The 27,637-nt window shown below is 43.5% G+C and overlaps 1 protein-coding gene and 1 long non-coding RNA gene across 5 annotated transcripts in view; one reads left to right on the top strand and one right to left on the bottom strand.

The window, feature by feature from the left end:
* The window catches only part of LOC137344421 (uncharacterized), a 33,513-nt gene extending 21,918 nt beyond the window's left edge, over positions 1-11,595 (bottom strand). Inside the window, exons 1-2 of one of the 2 annotated variants that reach the window (XR_010968351.1) lie at positions 11,441-11,595; positions 9,525-9,581 (exon numbers count right to left, since the gene is read on the bottom strand). This is a non-coding gene — a long non-coding RNA (uncharacterized lncRNA). The remainder of the gene's footprint in view (positions 1-9,524; positions 9,582-11,440) is intronic. The other variant, XR_010968352.1, reaches the window with a different exon arrangement.
* The window catches only part of LOC137344420 (alpha-1,3-mannosyl-glycoprotein 4-beta-N-acetylglucosaminyltransferase C-like), a 198,416-nt gene that overhangs the window by 66,650 nt on the left and 104,129 nt on the right, over positions 1-27,637 (top strand). Inside the window, exon 1 of one of the 3 annotated variants that reach the window (XM_068007382.1) lies at positions 14,814-14,965. The exons of the other annotated variants lie outside the window; for them this stretch is intronic. The gene's annotated coding sequence lies outside the window, so the exon portion shown is untranslated. Of the gene's footprint in view, positions 1-14,813; positions 14,966-27,637 lie in introns of those variants that run through there. 3 annotated transcript variants of the gene reach the window in all.

The raw sequence follows: 27,637 nt of genomic DNA, 5'->3' as shown, positions 1-27,637 counted from the left end.
TGACGGGGGAAAATACTGACCAGATTTCAGGTGCATCCTCCAGATGCGGTCTAACCAGAGCTTGATACAACTGTAGCATAACTTCCACCACTGGATTTGGATCCAGATGTGATTGATTATTCACTAAAAAATATCAGGTCAATGTGCTGCTATTATCAATAATCTGAAGCGAGTACTGGGAAGCATCTTGAAGACATTTGATTATAAGAGCTGGATCAATATCTGGTTAAGAATCTGATTGAAGCTTCAAAGGATCAATTAAGATACTGAGGATCAAGCATTTAAGAACACAATGGCTGTAGTGCTACCAGGCTATGAAAATGCCATCCAAAGAATGCAACTGGTAAACATTGGTTTCAATTTAAGCTGCAAGACTAGACTGATATCATGAAATTTTGCTGAAATGCTTTGGAAAATTTTGGAATACTGTCTCCTTGGATATCCTACACATGGGGCTTAATTCACTGCCCAGTCATAGTCAATGGGCAGAAAATGTGGCTCTAGTTATTTGCCTCTCTCAACAGATTAAATGTGCATGGTACATCATATGTCAGGGCTCGACAGCCTTTTTCAGTTCCACATGTTTTATGTTCCAAAGGTCCTTCTACTCTGCTACAACAGTGTGCTTTAATCTCAGCCTCTGAAAGTAGACCGTCAGCTGTACTGATGTGAATTGTTCCAGTTCTCACACCAGCCATCCTTATACACAGTTGCTCTCTAGCGATGACTGTCCCTACTCATTCTGCTTAAAGACATCAGGCAGACAAAGGGAACATTCAGCCCATCAGCCTGGGCTAGGTTCTAACTCAGGACATAAGGCGAAAGAGCAATGACTGAATACACTACGCATCAAATCCCCCAACTAAAAACATTTAAAATGGTATAAAAATATACTGGATCAGCTATTCATAACAAAAACAGTAAATTCATAAAGGCAGCTGGTTGGCTTAAGAGAGCTTTTGTTGGAAAATCCCCCTTGCTCTTGAGAGGGGCTGACTGTACACAGTTCATTTTATGCTGTAGTCCAAATTAACATAAATCTTCTCTGACTCACACAGATTGACTGCAAGATAAATTACCGAGGTTTAACATGTGCTGTTGATCTTCGTTGTATCAGATCATTTCCTTTGTACAGTTTCTTTTCCATTCCCTTCTATTTTTCCAGTTTGAGAGAGGCAGTCCGGAGAGATTTCTCCTGGGAGCGACAACTCCACCCAAAGACAAGCTCTGTTCTAAAGTTTCCATATTGGATTGTCAGTATGGGTGCCATAGAATGGAATAGTTCTCATTTTTATAGAGGGGGTTTTGATAGCATTCCTTAATCAGAAAAGACTATTTTGCAATTATATTCAAATACTGGGCGATTTCCTCTCTGCTACATGACTGCGGAAAGGTCACTACTAACTTCAGCGAATCTCCCTGACATTTTGAGAAAAAAGACTTATTTAAAATGAAATTAATTTTGGAATTTTTAACAAAACACTCCACCAAGGCAGAAGCCCACCCAGCCTTCATCGTGAGAGGGTTAATCTGCTTGTCAATGCAGTCCCTACCACTTACAGCGGGTACGTTGGTGTTCATACGATTTGCCCACTAAATGTGGGAGAACGGTAAAACCAAAAAGGTAAGTAATCAATATATTTAATACAAACCAGGAAATCTCACTTAGCAACTGCCTCTCCTAATTGTTAGCAGTTACATCCAGAATCACATCGCTGAGGTAATCGCACTTTAACGAGGTGCAAACAGCTGACTGAAACTGTTGAATGCCCGACTTTGCCTGAAACCGGCAGAGCCTTTTAAATCAGTAAGTACAGGGTAAATACTTAATGAACTGCCCGACATAGCCAGCGTGCTTAATATATTATAAGCAGCGCCTTTATAATTGATTCTTATGGTAATGATTAGCGCCATTTGCCCGATATAGGCGGCTGCCCGTGATAAGGGTGGACAATTTAAGTGGTGGGGACAGTACAGTAAAAGTCGAATGAACGTCTGACTATTAAGTATGGAAGTAAGCTGTCTGAGTATTAATGAACATGGAAGCAAAGGAGAAGGTCATGAACAATGGAGCACTGTTACTGAGGAAGAGTCCGATGTATAATGAGATGGGACTGACTGATGAGGTGTGGAAAGGGATATGAAGGAGGCCACATAAAGCAAATGGTGAATTAAATAGAATAGACATTGTAGGCAGTGATTTTTTTTTCCTTTCTTAAGTGTTTTACAAAGGAATCTCTTCACAATTGATACAATACTGCATGCATTTCTAGGAAAAAGTCAATAATAAACATTAAGTCTGAAAGAAAAGGACATTTGGACTATTGAGCCTGTTCTTACCTCAGACTGTGTAGATCTGCACTTCAAAATTCTTTGTGTGAAGCACTTTTGACATTATATGGTGCCATATAGATGCAAGTATTATCAGTTTGTCTTCATAAATTGGAGTTTCAAATTAAAATAAATCTCAATCCATACTGTGAGTAAATCGGCTTCTGTTAATTTTAGTGTGGAACAGGAATCTTCCAGGGATGTGTTTATATTGCAACTTTAGCTTTGGTGCAAAACAACTGAAGTTGTAATATAACTCTGGGGTCAGGGCCCAGCCCATTCTGGAGAGAGGCAGTGTGAGGAGGAGGTTGTTTCACACTGCTTGGGGTTGACCTGGTATGGAGTGTAACTGCAGTGGTCAAACCTGGTTTAAAAATGCTGATGGGGTCCCTTGGACATCCTGGGCATTTCCTAGATTTATTTGCAGTTGGATTAAATGTTTAGAGATTGCAGATGCTCCCAACCAATCTAAGTATATAAATTTAGCAGTGGGGAGGGCAGCTCTAACCAGGGCATGTAAGCCTGCATGAAGAGAGAGAATCACTGAAGGTTAAAATAGAAATCCCTCACCATCAATACAATCTTCAGGCCTCAGGACCTTCTGAGTGCTGCTCTCCAGTAGCAGCCAGGAGTCCCTCATGCCAGTGGCCAGAGGCACAGCTATGGGCCTTTCATGCCTGTAGTTACTCTCCCATTTCCACCCCTTGATCCCTCAGGAGACTAGGACATTGAGGTGGACTCTCCCCCCTCACAGACATAGTGCACCTGTTGGGTTACCCCCTCATCAAGAGGAAAATCGGCCCGGGGCCTTTTATTATTCTCATTTTTCCAACGTTTGTGCTGTTCTGTATGTTCTTTGTTTACTTTCTGTAAATATGTCTAATTATTTTGCAAGCCGAGCCTACCTTAAGTGTGCAATGTGTTGGAAATACAACCTTCCAGAGCAGTGTGTTGGACATTAGCGATCTAGGATTGTGCGAGCCCTAAAAGGTAGCGGGTCTCTGCAGGACCGGAAAACCACAGGGCTGCAGCGTCTGCTTGATAAGGAACATGAGATCCACTTGCAATGGTCTTGCAGCACTTCCTGTAAGAGGCGACTGCTCATTAACCTACCATAAAATTCTATCAGACTGGTGGCAGCGAGCTGTACGAGATACCCATTTCAATCACAGAGGTGCTTTACTTACTCTGCAGTCTTGATTCCAAAATGGGGGCTGCTGCCAAAGGAAAAATGGCCCATTAAATAAGGAGTAGAGCCACTGCAAATGAGAATTAATGTTGTCAGCACGTTGTTCACAATTGTCAACTGCAGTATCTTGCAACACAATTCACAAAGATCCTATTGTGACACAATTCCAATACTATGTGTACTTTAAAATGTCCATCTTAGTATGGTCGGATTTTACATTTAAACAAATAATGTGAAACAAAGGGTTAACTTGAGGTGCCCCTATGCATACAAATTTGTTATGTTAACTATTGTAAACTATAATTTGTGAAATGGATGTATATATAAAAGAGATCCCTCAAAGCATTGCTCATGAAGAGTCAGATCGGGACGCGACACAGGGGAGGCACCTGATTGGTGAGTAGGTTCAGGTGAGTATTTCTACTTATCGACAGTAACTAAAGTAAAAAGAAAGGGAAGGTCTGCAGGTCTTATAGGAAGTAGCGTTTATTTTTTAGTGAATCAAGGTCCCTAGTGTAGTTAACATTCTCTAAATTGAGAACAATTTAAAGGAGTAAACTCCTTAAAGGGAGTGGTAAGTAGTTTTTCTCTTGACATTGTAGTTGTTCTTAAGCTAATTTAAGGGTTAAGTCATGGCAGGAGATCCCAGGGCCGTGTCATGTTCCTCTTGTGGGATGTGGGAATTCAGGGCTCCTTCCTGTGTCCCTGATTCCTTCACCTGTGGGAAGTGTGTCCAGCTGCAGCTATTGTTTGACCGCTTGACGGCTCTGGAGCTGCGGATGGATTCACTTTGGAGCACGTTCAGTGAGTTGGTCACACCGCAGATAAAAATTACTGAGGGAGATAGTGAATGGGTGACCAACAGACAGAGGAAGAGTAGGAAGGCAGTGCAGGGGTCCCCTGCGGTCATCTCCCTCCAAAACAGGTATACCGTTTTGGATACTGTTGGGGGAGATGGCTCACCAGGGGAAGGTGGCAGTGGCCAGGTTCATGGCACTGTGGCTGGCTCTGCTGCACAGGAGGGCAGGAAAAAGAGTGGCAGAGCTATAGTGATAGGGGACTCGATTGTAAGGGGAATAGACAGGCGTTTCTGCGGACGCAACCGAGACTCCAGGATGGTATGTTGCCTCCCTGGTGCAAGGGTCAAGGATGTCTCGGAGCGGCTGCAGGACATTCTGGAGGGGGAGGGTGAACAGCCAGTTGTCGTGGTGCATATAGGCACCAACGATATAGGTAAAAAACAGGATGAGGTCCTACAAGCTGAATTTAGGGAGTTAGGAGTTAAACTAAAGAGTAGGACCTCAAAGGTAGTAATCTCAGGATTGCTACCAATGCCACGGGTTAGTCAGAGTAGGAATGACAGGATAGCTAAGATGAATACGTGGCTTGAGAGATGGTGCAAGAGGGAGGGATTCAAATTCCTGGGCCATTGGAACCGGTTCTTGGGGAGGTGGGACCAGTACAAATTGGACGGTCTGCATCTGGGCAGGACTGGAACCAATGTCCTGGGGGGAGTGTTTGCCAGTGCTGTTGGGGAGGGTTTAAACTAATGTGGCAGGGGGATGGGAACCGATGCAGGAAGTCAGTGGGAAATAAAGTGGTGACAGAAACAAAAGGCAGTAAGGGAGAGTGCACAGAACATGACCGGACAGATGGTCTGAGAAAGCAGGGCAAAGACCAAGGGAAGTCTAGATTAAACTGCATTTATTTCAATGCAAGAAGTCTGATGGGCAAGGCAGATGAACTCAGGGCATGGATGGGTACATGGGACTGGGATGTTATAGCTATTACTGAAACATGGCTAAGGGAGGGGCAGGACTGGCAGCTCAATGTTCCAGGGTACAGATGCTATAGGAAAGATAGAGCAGGAGGTAAGAGAGGAGGGGGAGTTGCGTTCTTGATTAGGGAGAACATCACGGCAGTAGTGAGAGGGGATATATCCGAGGGTTCGCCCACTGAGTCTATATGGGTAGAACTGAAAAATAAGAAGGGAGAGATCACTTTGATAGGATTGTACTACAGACCCCCAAATAGTCAACAGGAAATTGAGGAGCAAATATGTAAGGAGATTACAGACAGCTGCAAGAAAAATAGGGTGGTAATAGTAGGGGACTTTAACTTTCCCAACATTGACTGGGACAGCCATAGCATTAGGGGCTTGGATGGAGAGAAATTTGTTGAGTGTATTCAGGAGGAATTTCTCATTCAGTATGTGGATGGCCCGACGAGAGAGGGGGCAAAACTTGACCTCCTCTTGGGAAATAAGGAAGGGCAGGTGACAGAAGTGTTAGTGAGGGATCACTTTGGGACCGGTGATCATAATTCCATTAGTTTTAAGATAGCTATGGAGAAGGATAGGTCTGGCCCAAAAGTTAAAATTCTAAATTGGGGAAAGGCCAATTTTGATGGTATTAGACAGGAACTTTCAGAAGTTGATTGGGAGAGTCTGTTGGCAGGCAAAGGGACGTCTGGTAAGTGGGAGGCTTTCAAAAGTGTGTTAACCAGGGTTCAGGGTAAGCACATTCCTTATAAAGTGAAGGGCAAGGCTGGTAGAAGTAGGGAACCTTGGATGACTCGGGAGATTGAGGCACTAGTCAAAAAGAAGAAGGAGGCATATGACATGCATAGGCAGCTGGGATCAAGTGGATCCCTTGAAGAGTATAGAGATTGCCGGAGTAGAGTTAGGAGAGAAATCAGGAGGGCAAAAAGGGGATATGAGATTGCTTTGGCAGATCAGGCAAAGGTGAATCCAAAGAGCTTCTACAAATACATAAAGGGCAAAAGGGTAACTAGGGAGAGAGTAGGGCCTCTTAAGGATCAACAAGGTCATCTATGTGCGGAACCACAAGAGATGGGTGAGATCCTGAATGAATATTTCACATCGGTATTTACGGTTGAGAAAGGCATGGATGTTAGGGAACTTGGGGAAATAAATAGTGATGTCTTGAGGAGTGTACATATTACAGAGAGGGAGGTGCTGGAAGTCTTAACGTGCATCAAGGTAGATAAATCTCCGGGACCTGATGAAATGTATCCCAGGACGTTATGGGAGGTTAGGGAGGAAATTGCGGGTCCCCTAGCAGAGATATTTGAATCATCCACCGCTACAGGTGAGGTGCCTGAAGATTGGAGGGTAGCAAATGTTGCGCATTTGTTTAAGAAGGGCGGCAGGGAAAAGCCTGGGAACTACAGACCAGTGAGCCTGACATCTGTAGTGGGTAAGTTGTTGGAGGGTATTCTGAGGGACAGGATCTACAGGCATTTGGAGAGGCAGGGACTAATTAGGAACAGTCAGCATGGTTTTGTGAGAGGAAAATCATGTCTCACGAATTTGATTGAGTTTTTTGAAGGGGTAACCAAGAAGATAGATGAGGGCTGTGCAGTAGACGTGGTCTACATGGACTTCAGCAAAGCATTTGACAAGGTACCGCATGGTAGGTTGTTACATAAGGTTAAATCTCATGGGATCCAAGGTGAGGTAGCCAACTGGATACAAAATTGGCTTGACGACAGAAGACAGAGGGTGGTTGTAGAGGGTTGTTTTTCAAACTGGATGCCTGTGTCCAGCGGTGTGCCTCAGGGATCGGTGCTGTGTCCACTGTTATTTGTTATTTATATTAATGATTTGGATGAGAATTTAGGAGGCATGGTTAGTAAGTTTGCAGATGACACCAAGATTGGTGGCATTGTGGACAGTGAAGAAGGTTATCTAGGATTGCAACGGGATCTTGATAAATTGGGCCAGTGGGCCGATGAATGGCAGATGGAGTTTAATTTAGATAAATGTGAGGTGATGCATTTTGGTAGATCGAATCGGGCCAGGACCTACTCTGTTAATGGTAGGGCGTTGGGGAGAGTTATAGAACAAAGAGATCTGGGAGTACAGATTCATAGCTCCTTGAAAGTGGAGTCACAGGTGGATAGGGTGGTGAAGAAGGCATTCAGCATGCTTGGTTTCATTGGTCAGAACATTGAATGCAGGAGTTGGGATGTCTTGTTGAAGTTGTACAGGGCATTGGTGAGGCCACACTTGGAGTACTGTGTACAGTTCTGGTCACCCTATTATAGAAAGGATATTATTAAACTAGAAAGAGTGCAGAAAATATTTACTAGGATGCTACCGGGACTTGATGGTTTGACTTACAGGGAGAGGTTAGACAGACTGGGACTTTTTTCCCTGGAGAGTAGGAGGTTAAGGGGTGATCTTATAGAAGTCTATAAAATAATGAGGGGCATAGATAAGGTCGATAGTCAAAATCTTTTCCCAAAGGTAGGGGAGTCTGTAACGAGGGGGCACAGATTTAAGGTGAGAGGGGAGAGATACAAAAGGGTCCAGAGGGGCAATTTTTTCACTCAAAGGGTGGTGAGTGTCTGGAACGAGCTGCCAGAGGCAGTAGTAGAGGCGGGTACAATTTTGTCTTTTAAAAAGCATTTGGACAGTTACATGGGTAAGATGGGTATAGAGGGATATGGGCCAAGTGCAGGCAATTGGGACTAGCTTCGTGGTATAAACTGGGCGACATGGACATGTTGGGCCGAAGGGCCTGTTTCCATGTTGTAACTTCTATGATTCTATGATTCTAATACACAGGCCCAGAATTTGCTGGGCAAATAACGGTGAGTTTAATGCATGGGCTGTTTTTAGTGTGTTAATAACCCAGAAATTTGTGGCGAAGAAGAGATACGCTGTGAGTTGCAAATCGCCACAAATTGCTGGACGATTTGCATCACTCCGACATTAGCCTCGCAAAAACCAGAACTCGCCCTCTTCCTCCCATGAGTTTCAAGAAATTGCTGCATTTGCGCCTTAATTATGAATTTTTTCTTACTTTTCCTTTCTGTCTCTTTTTTTCTCTCTCTCTTAATCCAATCTAATATTTATCTCTCTGTACCTAATTTGACTCTAATTCACCCTATTTCTTTCTCCGCCATTCCTCTATCTCCCTATCCTTAAATTTCATTGGTTGAGGAGATAGGCTGTTGGTCCCATCATTCACCAAGGTCTCATGCCCTGTTTCCCCTCGTCACACCGTTATCAGCTTGCACTTCCAGCAATTTACAAGGTAAAAAATTTTCAAGCTGAAGGGTGAGGAACAAAATCTAACAAACAGAGGACTCCGTGAGATATCCCGCTCCAGCAAATTCCGAGCCACAATATATTATCAGGCCAATTCATTTTTGTTTTAAACGTTTTTGTGTTGGACTATCAAGAAAATAGATTCACACACACATGAAACCATTGTACATTTCATATACGTCTATTTCTAATTAGAAATCATGGGCAGGATTTTAACTGGGAAAAACAGGTGGGTTGGGGGCATTGAAAATTGCATCAATTCCAGACCCGCCCCCAACCCGCCCATTTTGTGTCTTCACCGGGGCGGGTTGAGAGGTGGTCAAACAACCCGCTCTCAGGAGACGGGTTGGTCACTAAAACCTTTCAAGGAGGTTGCGGGCCTCCATTTTTTCAGGTTTTGTGATTTCAGCCTCCCGGGCATTCTCCTTCACGCTGCATGAGAGGAGACGAGAAAGCCCGAAACTGCAGGTAAGTGGATTTCTGGCACAGCTTGTGGGCCCGGAGGAGCAGGAGTGCTTCCCCCAGGCCCGACAAGCCTACCTGCAGCGAATCCCCACAACGATGGCGGACAGACCCCCCCCCCAACGATTGCAAACCCCCCTCCAACGATCGCGGACTCCCCGTGATAACCCCCTGATCCTGACCCCCCCCCCCCCCCCCATTGACTGACCTCCAATGACTGACCTCCCCACTCCCCCCAGATGACTGATGACTGATCCCCCCCCTCCCATGACCCCCATGCCCCCCGTGCACACCAATGCCCCTGTGCCCACCCGTGCCACCGGTGCCCATGCTCACTGATGCCCCCATGCTCACCCATATCTACCTGTGCCCACCCATGCCCCCGGTGCCTCCATGACAACCCCATGCCCAGCTATGCCCCAACCCCCCCAATCCATACAATCTAAGACTTGCCTGAACACTTACCTGAAGAAGTCCTCTTCCTTGCTCTGCTCCTGTCCGACTGTCTGTCAATCAGGCCGTCTGTTGGACGGGAAACCAACAAAAAAAAGACGTCCTTACGTCAAAATCGTAAGGACATCCGGGAAACCCAAACTTCCGGGTTTCCCGTCCACGATTCAACCCCCCCCCGCCCCCTTCCCGACTCCGGGTCAAAATCCTGGCCCATGTGTCTGGGCACACTTCTTATCTCCAAAACCTTACTTTCTGTTGCCATATTTTTGTCACACTTTTGTCCACACTTATAATTTGCCGATGTGGACTCATCACTCTGTAATTAAACAATCTGCTCATAGAATCATAGAAATTTACAGCACAGAAGGAGGCCATTCGGCCCATCGTGTCTGTGCCGGCCGATAAAGAGCTATCCAGCCTAATCCCACTTTCCAGCTCTTGGTCCGTAGCCTTGTAGGTTATGGCACTTCAAGTGCATATCCAAGTACTTTTTAAATGCAATGAGGATTTCTGCCTCTACCACCCTTTCAGGCAGTGAGTTTCAGACCCTCACCACCCTCTGGGTGAAATAATTTCTCCTCAACTCCCCTCTAATCCTTCTCCCAATTACTTTAAATCTATGCCCACAGGTTATTGACCCCTCTGCTAAGGGAAATAGGTCCTTCCTATCCATTCTATCTATGCCCCTCATAATTTTATACACCTCAGTTAAAACTCCCTCAGCCTCCTCTGTTCCAAAGAAAACAACCCCAGCCTATCCAATCTTTCCTCCTGGCTAAAATTCTCCAGTCCTTGCAACAACCTCGGAAATCTCCTTTGTACCCTCTCTAGTGCAATCACATCTTTCCTGTGATGTGATGACCAGAACTGTATGTAGTACTGTAGCGGTGGCCTAACCAGTGTTTTGTACAGTTCTGTCATAACCTCCCTGCTTTTATATCCGATGTCTTGGCTAATAAAGGAAAGCTCCCGTATGCCTTCTTAACCACCTTCTCTACCTGTCCTGCTACCTTCAGGGACCTTTAGACATGCACTTTAAGGTCCCTCTGTTCCTCTACGCTTCTCAGTATCCTCCCATTTATTGTGTATTCCCTTGCCTTGTTTGCCCTCTCCAAATGCATTGCCTCACATTTTTCCGGATTAAATTTCATTTGCCACTTTTCTGCCCACCTGACCAGTCCATTGATATCTTCCTGCAGTCTACAGCTTTCCTCCTCACTATCAATCACAGGGCCAATTTTTGTATCTTCTGCAAACTTGTTAATCATGCCCTCTACATTTAAGTCTAAATCATTGATATATACCACAAAAAGCAAGGGACCTGGTTCTGAGCCCTAGCCACTGGATAGCAATCTTCGATTAAGGACTCAAAATGTTTTCTGAAAATTTTTGTTCTACTATTTTTCTCATTAACTGAAATTTTTAATGTCTAAAACAAGGGTTTAAAAAAAGTAAAAAATTCAGAACAGTTACATGGTTTACAGTAGCATGATTAAATCTATCCATTCAATTGTCTCTTGTAACTTCTAATGCCTTCATTGAAGTCTTTACTTGAAGGCCTCAGCCTCTTGCAAAAGCCTGGGCTTGGACATGATGTTTTTTGCCCAGAGCCATGGTGCTATTAGCTGAATTTGGATTATGCAATCTGAGCCTGTGCAGTGTACATAGTTTCTCAGAATGCATTGATTGAATTATTTTCTTTAGCTTCTAATAATTTCTGCTTAGTTGTTTTTCAAAATTATTTGAAGAAAAGCTTCTGTAAAGTTTCTATTTTTTTAACAGAGAGGCTATGTGTGCATTTGTTTCCCTCCCCCCATACCCTTCCCTTCCGAACATTCCCTCATTCCTCTACGCCCTACCTCTTCTCTTTTGAACTACTCACTTGACCCCTGAATTTCTTCCTTCCCTCTTGCTCTGCTGTTACTCACCCCACCAGGTCGTTTTGGGGAGGGCCTGGACTTCGGTGGACGGGTGGGAGTGATCCTGTAAATTGGCTGAACTGGGGGGTGGTGGGTTCTACTGCAGGTGCTGAGTTTGTGCAGCACAGGGGAGAGTCTTGCAGTGTAGCAACATTAAGGGGATGGTCCTGAAGTTTGGCAGTCATTTGGTGGACGTCTGGAGTTAATAACAAGGGGGAGGATTGTGGGTTTTGATCTCATTGGTCCTAGGATTTGGCAGCACTGGAGTTTCGCAATGAGTTTTAAGTGACTGGGGAGTTCCTGGTGTTTGCAAGTACTGCAGCATGTTCCTTGGGTGTTGTAGCAATGGATTGAGGAGGGAGGGTAACTAGGGTATGGGGTTACTGTGCAGTGGGGTCTGTCAACAATGGGAGAGGGTGTCTGGGGCATGACAACAATCGAATGGAGGGGATCCAGGATCTTGTTACAGTGGGTAGGGAGTTGGGGTTTGGCAGTTGAGAAGTAAAGTGCTAGGATCTGAAAGTGCTGGGAGAGGGAACCTAAGGTGTGGCAGCATGATGGGGTGCTGGGTGAAGGATCAGATGGATGGAGGCTGAGCTGGGGACTGAAGCAAATAGTGTTACGGAAAATTGTAACATGACATTGGCACAGGAAAATTGTTATAGGAAGGAACTGTGACACCTGCAGAAAATTTGTGCTATATACAAAATTATTAACATAATTACAGCAGATCTCTCATGGCATTGCTCACAGTGAATCAGAGGATATATAATTTTATAAAAAAGTGTGACAGAGAAAGTATTATAATAAGTAAGTGTGACACTTCTAGGAAGTGCATGCTATATTCAAGACTCTTACGATAACATTAGTTGATCTCCCATGATATTGCTCAGAGTGAGTTGGAGAATATGCTGCTTCGTAACAACAGGGGTTTTTATGCCATTGGGAGGAAGGGAGCGGTGACGAGCGGGGAGTGGTGGTGATTGTGGAGGAAGGTAGCAGTGGCGATCAGAGGAGAAAGTAATGGTGGCAATCAGGGGGAAGATAGCGGTGGCAATGGCGATCGGGGGTGGGGGGAGTGTCGATCGGGGGGAGGGGAGCATTGGCGAATGGGGAGGGGGAAAGCAGTGGCGATCGGGGGGAGGGGAGCGGTGGCGAACGGGGGGAGAGGAGCGGGGGCAAACGGGGGGAGGGGAGCGGTGGCGAGGGGGGAGGGGGGAGCGGTGGCGAGGGGGGAGCGGTTGGCGAGGGGGGAGGGGGAGCGGTGGCGAACGGGGGGAGGGGAGCGGTGGCGAGGGGGGAGGGGGGAGCGGTGGCGAGGGGGGAGGGGGGAGCGGTTGGCGAGGGGGGAGGGGGAGCGGTGGCGAACGGGGGGAGGGGAGCGGTGGCGAGGGGGGAGGGGAGCGGTGGCGAACGGAGGGACGGGAGCGGTGGCGAGGGGGGGAGGGGAGCGGTGGCGAACGGGGGGAGGGGCGCGGTGGCGAGGGGGGAGGGGGGAGCGGTTGGCGAGGGGGGAGGGGGAGCGGTGGCGAACGGGGGGAGGGGAGCGGTGGCGAGGGGGGAGGGGAGCGGTGGCGAACGGGAGGAGGGGAGCGGTGGCGAGGGGGGGAGGGGAGCGGTGGCGAGGAGCGGTGGCGAGGGGGGGGAGGGGAGCGGTGGCGAGGGGGGGGAGGGGAGCATTGCGGTGGCGATCGGGAGGAAGATAGTTGGGGGCAGCGGCCCATGTTCTTTGAACGTGGGGCCGGAAGGAGCACTCCAAGGCTGGCTGCTTCAGGGCAAACCAATCTTGCCTTGAGGTCCTCAAACACATGTTAGGCCCATTATTTGCAAATACAACGGGCCTCACCCCCGTTTCAGGCATGGGCACTGCACGTTAATTTCTTTGCTGTTTCCAATATGGCAGGCGGCGCAGTTGCGGCTTGTAATGAGCGGTGTGCTTCTTGCCGCCATGTTGGAGGCGTAGGAGGCGGTTTAGAGTCCGAAAAACGGGCGCTGCGTGGCCACATTTCTGAGCCATTTTGTCAATTGGTCAATCTAAATGCTACTGATACATCCTGGAAAATTGTGCACACTGCACATGCTCAGACTGCATGATCTACATTCAGCTAACAGAGTGACAGCTCTGGGCAAAAATATCTGGTTGCAGCCCAGGCTTTTGGGAGAGGCTGAGGTCTTCAAGTAATACCTTTTTAATACAGGTATTAAAAGGCGCAAAAGACAATTAAGTAGGTACATTTAATTATGTTATTATGCATTTTTTGGTGTTTGTAGTTTGTTTAAAACTTTATTTTTGAAATTAGAAATTTCGGTTGCTGAGACGAAAATGAAAAATGTTTCAAAATGTTTTTTGAAGAATGCAATTTATTCCTTTTGATTTTTGATAGAAGTGATTACGGACTGGTTGTTTTCATAAGTCCTGAGCAATTATTCATGATCAGATTTCTAGCCATTTTCCCTCCTTTTGATTTGTTCACTCCCTACCTCTTCAGTTCTCATTTACAGCTATTTTATTTTGAGCCATTAAATTCAAATGTGGCAATGAAAGTGTGACAAATAGAAAGTGTGTGTTAAATGCAAGACTTATAATATTGATAGATAAATATAAACCAACTCTTCACACACAGCATTATGTGTAAAAAATGTTTAACAGATTTCTACAAAGGGATGAAAGGTCTGCTCAATGTTTGTGCAATGTGAAGCTTTTCTTTGGCTTGGTAAACGTGGAATTTTTTGGCATTAATTTGGCTTTCCCACAGGAACTATTAACAGACTATGAGCCATATTATCAAGGGAGATTTAATTATTTGATTTATAGTTAGTTTCAGCACATGGTCTATGGAGGAGGCTTCATAGAAATCAAAATTACAGTTTTCAACAACCCTGGATTCAGAAATGCTTGTTTGGAGTGTATTGCTGTAGAAATATGAATGCTTATTACCATATCTTTTTTTTAGCTATTCCTCCTTATATCAGATAATCCCCTAGGCTGAAGAATTGCTTTACACGTCCTGGTTGAGCTGATGCTGCCGCATTTCTGGGAACAATCCTACAGTTTCTGTGGTTTAAGAGATCAGCAGACAAACGGCTAAGTTAACAGATGGGCAGCACTAACAAGCTGCTCAGTGTTTTCTAATTTACATGACACAGTGAAAGGCCCAGGGAAAAGGCAGGTAACCCGTGCTACAAACAGATGCAGATGGTGAAGATTCTTGTCTGTGGGCTCTCCGGAGACCCTCTCTCTCAGGCTGCCGAGCAGTTACCAGCGATTTCTTTCCAGAACTGCTGTTCCTGCAGGGATCTGTGACTTTTTTTTTCCCATCGACGTTAACGTGACTTGGCATGTGTAAAGACACAGCCTCGCACATACACACACACACACACACACACACACACACACATGGAAAAAAATCAGACTGTCATTAGGTTATGTGGGCACAGCAACGGCACTGTGTTTGCTCCAATCTCTGGACTAGGATTTACAAATCCCGTGTGAAAGGCACAGTGAAGAGATTTGAAATGTTGTGCGCAGCAAAGGTAAGAAGATTATTTTCAACCAAGTTTAACTGTTTCAGTACTGAAATTCTCTCTTTAAGTTCCTCAGTCGCAGTAGGTTTTCAGTAGGTTTATAAGTGCTCATATAACATCTGCTCCCAAAAAAAAAGACCTTCCTTTCCTAGATTTTGCTGCTGAGTACCTTGTTGCAGATTAGAATTTGAGAACTATGCGGACCCGCAAAACTGGATGATAAAATACAGCCGGATCTGAACTCTGAACAGGCTCGTTGAATCTGAATCCGATGAAAGTGCAGCTCCTGCGTCCGGCTTTATCGGAACATGAGAACTTGACTCGGTGCCTACTGAAGTTTCTTTCTATGCCATCGGAAAGGATAAACACCCAAAGAATTTCATGATGAAAGGATGCATTTTTAAAAAAAATATGTTTTGCTAAGACAAATTTAGTACTCGTTCAGTTTTGGAGGGGAAAGAGGGAGAAGTCAGATATCCGTCCTGCCACCACATCCTTAACTCACAGTAATGTGTTAACAAGATAACAAACGGTAACTTGTGCTGTTTGGTGCAGTAATGCTGCTGCAGTTCTTAGTGTTAAAAGAATAGCTGTGGGAAAGAGGGGCTCTGTTTTGTTTACCCCTTGAGCATTGCAATACAATTGAAAGTTACCATTTTGTCATATTCTCATCTAGTTAGAAATTGACTGAAACATAAAATGACTTAAAGGATCAAGGGTTCCGAAATAATGAGACATGGGTCTCTCACTCATTGGATTTAATTCAATACAAAAAAAATAGATTAAAGAATGAAATAATGGCTGCCACTTTCAGATATCTTAAAAAAAATAAAGCAACAATTTTTGTTGCTGTTGAAGATATGTTGAAGTTTTCTGTGACAGCCTCTTAATGGAAGTGTTCCATAATGAGTAAAGCAGTTATCCAGTTGTTCCTATTAAGTAAACCCATTGAATTGGTGGTGATATATTTGTTCCCCTCGAACAGACATTTCCATTGATAGGATTGAACTCCACAAGGTCATCTATTTTTAACATAAAATAATTTTAGAAAAATGAGTCATTTGGTACGTATGACATTTGGTTTTTAGATAAACACATCTTTCAGCCTTCAAAAGTTTAAGACTTTGGAAGCTTGAGACATCCAGAAGCTCTCTGCAAAGCAGATGTCATCCATTACGGATTATTTCTAAATGAAATTCTGTTGAAATACGATATGGCAGAATCCTTAATTTGTTTGAAAGCATTTTTCATCTCTGCCAGTGTCCTCCTCTTCCCGAAGGCATTGGGCTCCTGCTGGAGAAGGATTCTATGGGTGTCTCCTGTACCTCAACCAAGTGGCCATAAATCATATGTGAACCTAGATAGCTGGTGGGGCAGAGGGAGAATATCGAAGCCAATGCCAATCCTGCCCACACTAGGGCCCAGATTTTACTGAAAAAATAACAGCGCCTGAATGACGCATACTGATATTAATGCACAAATCGGCCAGCAACTTGTGGCGAGGAAGAGATACCCCGTGAATTGTGTATTGCTGGACGATTTGCGCCGCTCCGCAAAAACGGCATCTCACGCTCAACCTCCCTGTGATTTTCATGAAGTTGCTACATTTGCACATTAATTGGCCATTAAACTCACCACAGAAAGTTAAGTTTAGTAATTAACAGTGTAAGTACCATCCTAATGGTGTGATAATTGTTAATGACTTACAATCAACCTCTCTTGCCCAGAAAGTGAACAAGTTAAACTGTGGAGCCTCATTCCTTCAGGTTGTGAATTGTTTTAGGAGATTTTAAAAATGTCAAATTTTTATTTTTTTAAATATTGTTTCTTTTCCTTTCCGTCTCTTTTTCTCTCTCTCTCTTAATCCAATCTTTCTTTCCCTCTCTTTATTTCTCTTTCTGTACCTGATTTGACTTTGAATTCACTCACTCTAATTCAACCTCATTGTCAGTCCTTCCTCTGTTTATTTCTCAATCCTTTAATCTCATTAGTTAAGGAGATGCAGTGTTTGTCCCGTTGTTCACCAAGGACCAAGGTCCCAGATGCCCTGTTGCCTTTGCCATGATGCAATCAGCTCGTACTTCCAGCAACTTTGTGGGCAAAATATTTTAAAACCTAAAGGTGCACGAACAAGTCTAACTAACAGGGCACACAGCGAGATGCCCCACTCCAGCAAAATCTGGGCCAAGTTGTTCAGGCCAACTTTGATCGCCAATGGCCCCTGATGTAATCAGGCACAAGAACCTTGGCTGACTCTTTTACCCTCTCCAGCCCCTATAACCGTTCCAGTTCTGATCAACGCAGACCAGGAGCTGATCCTCGGACATTCTGGGGTGTATGGCTCAGCTACATCTTTCTTTTACCAACCGAGTCATCAGAGGATTGAAATATATTATTTATAGCCCAGTAGAAAAACATTCCAACATCTAACTTCCTGTCTATGATGCACAGGCTTTAACTCCAGTTCTCGAAAGGCTAAAGAAAAGCTTAAGTTGGAATGCTAACAGAAATCATGACAACTAAAAGAAATAATCAAATAGGTCTGAAAACTAATTTGACATTTTTTTCTCCTGTCTTATAGGAGACAAAATACTTTTATGTATAAATTATCCTCTTTTCTCTAGGTAAAAGTAGGAATTTGGCGCTTCTGAGTGGGATAGCTTTTGCAGTGGTGCAATTTTATTATTGCAGCAGTACAGGTCTGTACTGACTTTTCCCAGCTCAAGGCAGTGTTATTATAAAGTGCTGTACTGAATTATAGTTGCCTTCAATTCACTGTAACATATTCTAATAACTATGCTTGTTATCAGGACTACTTGTCATCCAAAAGCTGTAAGCACATTGACTGAAGCAACTTGTTATACTCAGGGATGTAACGACAACTCAAATAACATTTGACGTAGAAAGTATTCTAATATTTGCCTTTGAGAAATGCTGACAATTCGGTTTTCCTAGTTCTAGTGTTAATGAGATTTTGACTGTAATTAATAAAGGTACAAGTTATGGCCGATGCGTGGTCAATTTTCCTTCATCGTTTTCATTGTGATTGTTCTAGATTATAATTTAAAACCTAATTTAGGAAAGCAGTTCATTCACTACAGCTGCGAATTAGGTGTGGATGTACTTATCTTAAAATGCTTCTTAGTAGTAGGGATGGTTTTATTAACCGTAGTACAGGAGAAAACAAAGCTGAGACCAAACAGGCAGCTGTACCAAATATAATGTGACCAGCTTAGACCACCATTGTAATTGGTGAGGGAACCTTGACTTATGTATTGACCTATAACCCATTGATCAGTGAACACCATTTGGCACTATTACCAATAAAAAAATAACAAATAACATTTATATAGCACCTTTAACATGGTAAAATGTCCCAAGGCACTTCACAGGGGAGTAATCAGACAAAAACTGACACCAAGCCAAAGAAGGATACATTAGGACAGGTAACCAAAAGCTTGGTCAAAGAGGTAGGTTTTAAGAAGTGTCTTAAAGGAGGAGAGAGAGGTGCAGAGGATTCAAGAGGGAATTCCCGAATTTAGGGTCTAGACTTAATGCTGAAGGCACGGACACCAATCATGAGGTGAAGGGAGTGGAGGATGCACAAGAGGCCAGAGTTGGAGGAACGTAGAGTTCTCAGAGAGTTGTAGAGCTGGAGGAGGTTGCAGAGATAGGGAGGGGCAAGGCCGTGGAGGGATTTGAACACGAAGATGAGAAATTTAAAATCGAGGCTTTGGTGGACCGTGAGCCAATATAAGTCAGTGAGCACAGGGGTAATAGGTGAACGGGACTTGGTGTAAGTTAGGATACAGGCAGCAGAGTTTTGGATGAGCTTAAGTTTTTGGAGGGTGTAATATGGGAAACCGGCCAGGACAGCTTTGGAATAGTCGAGTCTGGACGTAACAAAAGCATGAATGAGGGTTTCAGCAGCAGGTGGGCTGAGGCAGGAGCGAAGATGGGTGATATCACAGAGGTGGAAGTAGATGGTCTTTGGGATGGAGAGGATCTGGAGCTCAGGGTCAAATAGGACGCCAAGGTTGTGAGCAGTCTGGTTCAGCCTGAGACAGCGGCCAGGGAGGGGGATGCTATCGGTAGCAAGGGAATGGAGCTTGTAATGGGGGCCGAAGACAATGGCTTTGGTCTTCCCAATGTTTAATTATAGGAAATTTCAGCTCATCCAGGACTGGATGTCAGACAGGCAGCCTGACAACACAGAGGCAGTGGAGAGGTTGAGAGAGCGGTGGTGAGGTAGAGCTGGGTATCGTCAGTGTACCTGTGGAACCTGACGTCGTGTCTTAGGACAATGTCGCCAATGGGCAGCATATAGATGAGAAAGAGGAGGCGACCAAGGATAGATCCTTGGGAGACCCCAGAGGTATCGGTGTGGGGGAGGAAAGAGATTCTGTGATTACGACTGGATCCACAGTTCCTCAGATAATGAAGCAGACCATGCCCACATGCAGCAAGACCTGGACAACATCCAGGTTTGGGCTGATAAGCGCCAAGTAACATTTACATCACACAAGTGCCAGGCAACGTCAATCTCTAACAAGAGAGCCTAACCACCTCCCCTTGACATTCAACGGCATTGTCATCACTGAGTTCCTATGTATCAACATCATGGGGGTCACAATTGACCAGAAATTCACAGGAGCAGCTACATAAATGCCGTGGCTACTGGAGCAGCTCAGAGGCTGGGTATTCAGTGGCAGGTGACTCACCTCCTAACTCCCCAAAGCCTCTCCACCAACTACAAGGCACAAGTCAGGATTGTGGTGGAATACTCTCCACTTGCCTGGATGGGTGCAGCTCCAACAACAGTTCAGTACAGTCCAACTCGATGCATTCACTTCAATTTTGATCTGTAATGTGAAACTGACTGTGAAACCTAATTGTATATGTCTATAATGTACTAAAAGGCTTGTATGGAACATGCACAACTGAGCGGGTCGGAGAGGGATTTTTCAGGGTATTTTTTCTCTTCTTGTCCCTGGGCGTTTTCTCTTTTTTTGTCTCTCCCAGGAGATTACGTCCTGCAGGGGGAAGTGGGAGAGAGGGGGGAACAATGGAGGGGGGAAGTGTTTAGTGACGATGCTCTGGCCATCCTGAGTGTGGGGCAGGCTTGATGGATCAGTTCGTCTTTTCCTGCCCATCAATTTTGTATGTTCATATATTGTATCGTTATAAAACAATATATCCTTCTCATTGTGATACTCAATTCTATGACAGATCTGCTGTACCTTATAAAACACTCCTTAGTATCCATCCTATCTGTGCCCCTCATAATTTTGTGTACAAAATTATGAGGGGCACAGATAGGATGGATACTAAGGAGCTTTTTCCCTTCGTTGAGGGTTCTATAACAAGGGGACATAGATTCAAGGTAAAAGGCGGGAGGTTTAGAGGGGATTTGAGAAAGAACTTTTTCACCCAGAGGGTGGTTGGAGTCTGGAACTCACTGCCTGAAAGGGTTGTGGAGGCAGGAACCCTCACAACATTCAAGAAGCATTTGGATGAGCACTTGAAATGCCATAGCATACAAGGCTACGGACCAAATGCTGGAATATGGGATTAGAGTAGACAGGGCTGATGGCCGGCACGGACACGATGGGCCGAAGGGCCTCTATCCGTGCTGTATAACTCTATGACTCTATGACTGCTTCAAAGTGAAAGAATTTAATAATTACAAACACGTTCTATTCATTTTGAGGGTTGGTTGGAGTACATTCAATTATTCACAATGTCCTCAAATTCTTTTGCATTCAGACTTCAGTTTATTGTTTGTGGGTAAGATTAAAAATAACAAATGTTTTGAGCATGTCTCCTGATGGAGGGGTTGGTGAGCTGTAGCTACCTTGAAGAAAAACCCAGAGTGAGCCCACCAATTGGCCATCCGAGCACAGGAAAGGTTAAGGTGATGCTGAGAGCATTAAATACTGTACTTGTAGGGATATTTGCAGTGTAAGTATATCCACAAGACTGGACCCAGATGTGCATTGGAACGAGATATGATTCTACATTATCCTGGGCTGGTGCAGCTAATTGTAACTACAGGCGCAGATGTTGCTCTTTGGTGGCAATCCAACTATAAATACATTACAGTCTATCATGCATAATCTCTTGGTATCCTTGTCCAATATGTTATGGTGTGGTGCTATAACACAGCATCAAATAACCTCTTAAGTTGCTGCAGTGGGTTATGATTACAGAACTCTATCACTTCAACTAATCATGGTTCAGGCTAAAACTGGCCAAATTTCACTTAAGTTTTAAAATATTCAGTCCATGAGTGGGATTTCTTTAGAGTGATATTTGTATAAAATGATAAAGAAATGTAATTCTAAACTATTTTTTAAAGAGCTATGTGTGGCTTCATGCAATCTGATTTGCTCAGATTGGTTTATAGACCCTTTCACACAGTTGTTAAATTCCAGGTAGGTTTTGTGCATTTTGGAAAAAAAAATGTTCAGCACCGTGGTGTTTAAAGAACGGAGGACAAATTTGAAGGCAATGCACAACAGGTGACTGAAAAGAGCACATGCAACCTTCTGGAGTCAACAAAGTGAACGTTTCACAACAAACCTTCACCTCTAACTGCCGGACTGGACACACATTTCCACTCCTGTGCCAAGTGTTAGGCCACAGGCTGATTCTCACTCCTAGTGCTCAGTAAGTAATAGCAGCAGTGTAATCAATCACAGTGAAGTGTCTTTGGCAGAAAGCAATGAGTATTTAAGCAGTAAAATGAACAGTCAGTCAATCCTGGGATGTCAACAGCTAGCACAATTGATTTTTGTTTTTAAATCCTGTTTAATGTATACTGTTTCATGAAATAGCCAGTTGTTGATGTGAATGTTAAAGACTGTAGATCTTAGCTTTGTATTTCAGGATTCAGACCTGTATTGATTGCTCTTTCTTTTCCTCTTGTGACTAAATTCGGATTCTTCACAATTGATGTGGATTGGCTCAGTTTGGGCTCTTACAGATTATTGTTTTACACGCAGTAACCATCTGTAGTAACCAAGACATATTCTTATACAGTGACATGTAGGGCGGAACTTTCAACTTTGTGGGGGGCGTAAATAGGACGATAGCGGATCGACCGCTCGTTCTACACTCCACCCGATTTTCCCTTCCACTGACTTCAACACTCACGTCAAAGTTGAAAATTCCGCCCACAGTAACTAAGTAACTCAGGCTGGGGAACAACCATTTGGGCAAGGGGCCAAAGGGTGATCCTGCCCCTGGACCATATCGTCAGAGCAGCCAATGCTTACAAAATGGGAGAAAGGGGGAAAAGAAATGGTTAAAAGATGTCTCAAAACACAAATGGCAACAAGTGATACAAAGACACATTTTAGTTGTAATTTTTACTTAAGAATTCCTCTACTGTATAGCGAAATGTGTTAAGGATGACCTGATGGGTGACATCATGGTTCATAATTAGAATTCAATACGCATAAGGTGGAATCTGGATTATTTTTTATTCTAATCTCATCCAGTCAACTTCACTTGTGAAGATACTTTTCATGCAATAAGAAAAACATGAAAACCATGCCAGTGGTCCAAGATTTACCTAAACTGGTAACATATCAGTGTACACTTATCTGCTTTTGTGGACAAAAATCAGCGCTGATCCTGGCTGCATCGCTCTCTGCTGCTCCTGGCTCCAACCTCGTGATGCTGATGCTGCTGTACTCAGAGGATTGGACTCCGCTGTACACTGCGGGTGGGAATTCCTGATCTCTCAATAGTTTTGTGAGATTGGGAATTTCCAGCCTGAATGCACAGGAGAATTTGATCCACTAAGTAAAGCAGGTTGGAGCCTGGAGCAGCTTTGAAGGGTAAATTGGGTGAGAGGTATGCCACAGTGACTGGGGAGCCTGAACAGCACCAGTATAACTGGGGAGAAGAGGTAGAAAAGGGGGGAGAATCAGGGAAGAGTGCTTCTGAGAGCTACGGGACGGTGTGGGGGGGTGGTGAAGAATGCCAGTGTACATTGAGAGGATATGGGGGGGAGTGGGACAACAAAAGTACCTCAGTGTATGGGTAGGAGGGGGAAAAGAATCCCCCCCATATCACCGTGACAATTGTTTGAACAAGTTTACAACAATTTAACAGTTTTAGTAACAGGGAGTACCAAGACATATCCATAATAGCCCACAATTTCGTCACGATAAATAAGGGAAAATCTCCACAATTTTTGCCACAATCTTACTAGTTTTGCAAGTTGACATATATGTGAATAGATCTTTCACCCCATCAAGCACACACCTTCCAATAAGGCATGGCCAACTTGTACTGTTGTGGACTCCCACTAATTTATTTAATCTCCTAAGGGAGGGAGGTAACCACAGGAAAGGCTCATAGGTCATGTAGGTAAATGAGCTTTCAAAAAAGTTGTCTCACATCCTTATGGCATTTAATAAACACAGTATGATGTTTCTGAATCTACCTGATGGTACTTCAAAAAAAAATTGATTGCTCTAACACTACCCAGTGACCTTTTTGTCATTAAAATATTTAATTTTCTGTTAACTGCCGAATGTTTCAATGGAAACCTGCTAATCAGTTCCTGCACCCTGCGTGGCAGTGCAAATGATGTACATCTGTGTAATTTGCTTTATCATGCATTCATTATCATTGATAATGAACTCTCCCAATTCTTTTTTTACATTGTACCAGAAACTCATGGAAAAGCAGCAAAAGGCAAATAAAAATCTTTGAAACTAGGTCTCTTTGCCTGCTGCTTAATAAGAAGGGGTTTGACATTTTACTGTGTTGTGGGTTAGGACCTTGCTTCTGTCTGATGTGATATTTCGGTAAAGATTCTACATCCCAGTTGGCCACAGTGTACGCTGGGACTTTGTTGTTTCCTGCTCTGCTCCACTGCTTCAAGTGTACACTTCTGATTTTCTATTTATGCTGATTGCTTTAATTTAGTATGACAAGACTAGGGAGTTGGAAGAAAGAAATAATTCATACCCTGCTGTTAAATAACCTTTCCTGCCAACAGAATTATTGATAAACCATTATTTTTAGACTTGTGTTTTGGTTTAGACCACATCACAGTGGTAGAATGATAATTTTAGAAGTGGATGTATTGTACACCATGCATGGGATTTTAATTTCTAGAGGTTAAATTTGATTTTCACACTTTATTTTAGTGCACTTGTCAACATTTTGGAGAAGGCGTCTCATAAATTTGTAAATATTTTAAATTCATTCTCATGATTTGGGCATCGCTACTTATTGCCCATCCCTAGTTGCCCTGGATACAATTGAGTGACTTGCTAGGCCACTTCAGATGGCAGTCAACCACGTTAGTGTGGGAATGGAGTCAGATAATAAGCCAGACCGGGTAAAGACAGCAGGTTTCTTTCACAAAAGAACATTAGTGAACCAGTTGGGTTTTTACAAAAATCTGACACTTTTTGTGGTATTTCCAATTTTTTTAAACTGAATTCAAATTATCAAGTTGCTCTGGTGGGATTTGAACATATGTTCTCTGAAGTATTAACCCAAGGCTCTAATCCAGTAACATAACCACTGCACTACCATGCCAACCTATTACTACGTTTTGGAGAATATACCCCACAAAGCTAGACAGAAGACTACGATAATGTTAAATCATGTATACATTCTGTTAACAAAATAATGTACTGGTCTCTTGGCTTGTTTCAGATTCTTTCCTGCTACCTTTTTTGAGCCTAAAAATTACTGTTGACTATACTAACATATGCTTATCCAATTCATACGACATTCTTTTGTCCTTTCTCAATGCAGATATTAACCCATTTATTTTAAAAGGAATGCCGTACAAACACATAAAATGATCATTGGCAACAGTCAGTTCCAAGCTTGGGTGTATTGCTGAAGATTGGTGCACCAGAGCTAGCTGTTCCCCTAGTGGAGCTGTTCCAGTGCAGCTGTAATAATGGCATCTATCCAACATCCACCCCCTCCATCATTGGGGCACTGTGGCTACATTAAATACGGTCTACGATACACAGGATGTTTCAACAGCACCTCCCTTCCTGAAGCCATTGTTTGAACACCATCACCACAAGGACTGCAATGGTTCAAGTAGAAGACCCCACCACCACTTTCCCAGAGCAACAAATGCATCTTTGCCCACATCCCGAGAAAAATGTTTTAAAAATGAACCGCTAAAATATAGCATTAAAAAAAAGCTCCTCATTACAATAATTGACATAGTATTATGATTCTCATTGGAAGATGGTGGTGCGCCTCACGTTGGCCTAGTGCCATTTGCCATTCTGCATGTTTTTAATGCCACGATTGCATCCCAAAAGGGAAGTGGTGGCCCATTCAGGTTCAGAACATGATGGCTTGCCATGTTTGAGCTGAGGAGGGAATGCTGTTCTGTTGTCATTTATCTTTATGCTTCATCATATCATAATTATGCTGCATTCATTAATATGTAACTCTTTAAAATTGTGGTTGGAGCAAATGAAGAGTGGGTAATTCTATATAGTTTGATCTGAACAAATCTAAAATGAGCTGATACGGTCAAGGATGAGTTGCACCCAGTCATTAAAAAGATGCCAGGTTTGAACAGTAGGTGGAGATAAATCAATCTATGCACCACCAACCATTCATAATTATCCATTTAATAATAGATGGGAACTTCTTACCAACCTGCATTAAGATTAAATTTATGAGGGGTAGGGGGAGAAATTTTGTGCAAAAAGAAAGAAGATGCATTTATAAAGCGCATTTTACAACCTCAGGACATCGCAAAGTGCTTCACAGCCAATGATTAAGTGTAGTCACTGTTGTTTTAGAGGTAAACATGGCTGCCAATTAGTGCACAGCAAGGTCCCACAAACAGCAATGAGATAAATGACCAGATAATCTGTTTTTGGTGATGTAGGTTGAGGAATAAATGGCCAGGACGATGGAGAGAACTCCCCTACACTTTTTCATATAGTGCCATGGGAAACAAAAAGCTTTTGGGGGCTGGTGGATGCTGAAAACACAGTAGAAGAAAAGGTTTTTAGGAGATTTCTGAAAGCAGTGAGAGATTTAAGGAGGTAGTTCTAGAGAGCAGGGGTGTAATGACTGAATGGGCAGCAGAGGCCAATGGAGGAGCCAGAGGGAGTGAGAAACCAGGAGAAAACTGAAGTCGGAGAAGTGGAAGGTGCACATAGGGATGGACACCCAACATATTATTCAACACTTACTCCCCAACATTTCATCTGAGTCCAAGTTATAAATATTCTTATTTTATGATCCTTGTCTTTCAAAAGTATTACTTTTAAAACTGTTTCTAGACTCTTTACATGGATACAATACAAAACCATGTGATATTTAAATATCATTTATTTTCCTCCACTTGTCGAAGTTGTGAAATTCTGTGCAAATGGAAAAGTTTCAGTATCAAGTAGTTCTCAGTCAGATAGGTTCGATGCGTGATAAAAGTTTTCACATACAATATGCCTTAAGCCAAACAATGACTGCATCCATCTCAACCGTACTGCTCCAGTGTGACATTTCCGTTTCCCATACCAACCATCCTCATAGCATCTCTGAGTGAGATTGACAACTTTGAACTGAATTGTGTGAAGTTTTATTCTAAAGATTCTCACCCAGTGTGGTGTGTTTCCCAAATTAATTTATGTACGATCCTGACTACCTGCAGAAAAAGGAGAGGAGATTTTGTTTGAACTCATGACCCAAAGGCAAAAGGACAGTGTGCAAACCTACTGCACCACCCATTCCTCAACCTCCAAATGTTAATCCATGCATTTCTTTTAACAGAATTGCAACGCAGGCTTTTTAACTATGTGACGAGTTTTGCACACTTGCATGTTTAAAAAAAAATCCATATTTATTGAGGTATTGGATGTTTACGTATTCAGTTCATTTCAGATCACCTGATACTAGCAAGTTACAAAATTGAGCTATACATTCCGACATCACTGAGTGTTAGGCAAGAACCAAGTTGTTTATTGACTGAGTACTGAGATCATGAGATAGGAAGGAGGTGGAAGATTATTGGCTGAACATTATTGTCATTGTTTATGCTTTCTACTTCATTGGCTTTAAAGCGCTTTGGGACATCCTGAGGTCATGAAAGGCGCTATATAAATGCAAGTCTTTCTTTCTTTCCTTCTTGGGTAGGGTATGCGATGTTGTTGCCTCCCCGCTCCTCTGTCAGTCCTGCAGCTGCTCTGAACAGTGGTTGGGGGGGGGGGTGCGGGGGCTTTGGTTAAGAGCACTTTCTCCAACTATTTTTATGCCCTTACGATGATTGTACACACTTAGTGGCCATGTGCTGCAGTGGAAAACCATTTTATTTGCAGGGGGGAGGGAGGGATGAGTGTACTTTTTCCTATTTACAAGAATACATTTAGGAACAGTCAAAACCATGGGTCCCAGAGTCATTACAAAATAATTATTCCCCTACTTATAAGCAAAAGGAGAAAGAAAGATGCCCCTTTAAAAAAACACACATGTTCTTGCTGGCACCATCAATTATAAGGATGGCCAAGGATTTGCAGGAGAGATTAATTTTGGGAATGCTTGATCTCTGTATTTCTCACTTCCAGTTGGCTCCTGGGTCCCTGCTGGTCTTGAAGCCAAAAATCATGGCTAAACAGTAGAGGTCAGTGCATTCAAATACATGCCATGCGGTGCTGATCTTATCTCTGCTGT

Source organism: Heptranchias perlo, chromosome 27 (genome assembly GCF_035084215.1).
Source record: "Heptranchias perlo isolate sHepPer1 chromosome 27, sHepPer1.hap1, whole genome shotgun sequence".
In the NCBI taxonomy this organism is placed as follows: domain Eukaryota; kingdom Metazoa; phylum Chordata; class Chondrichthyes; order Hexanchiformes; family Hexanchidae; genus Heptranchias; species Heptranchias perlo.
Note: the sequence above shows the minus strand (reverse complement) of the source record. Positions and strands in the feature narration are given on the sequence as shown.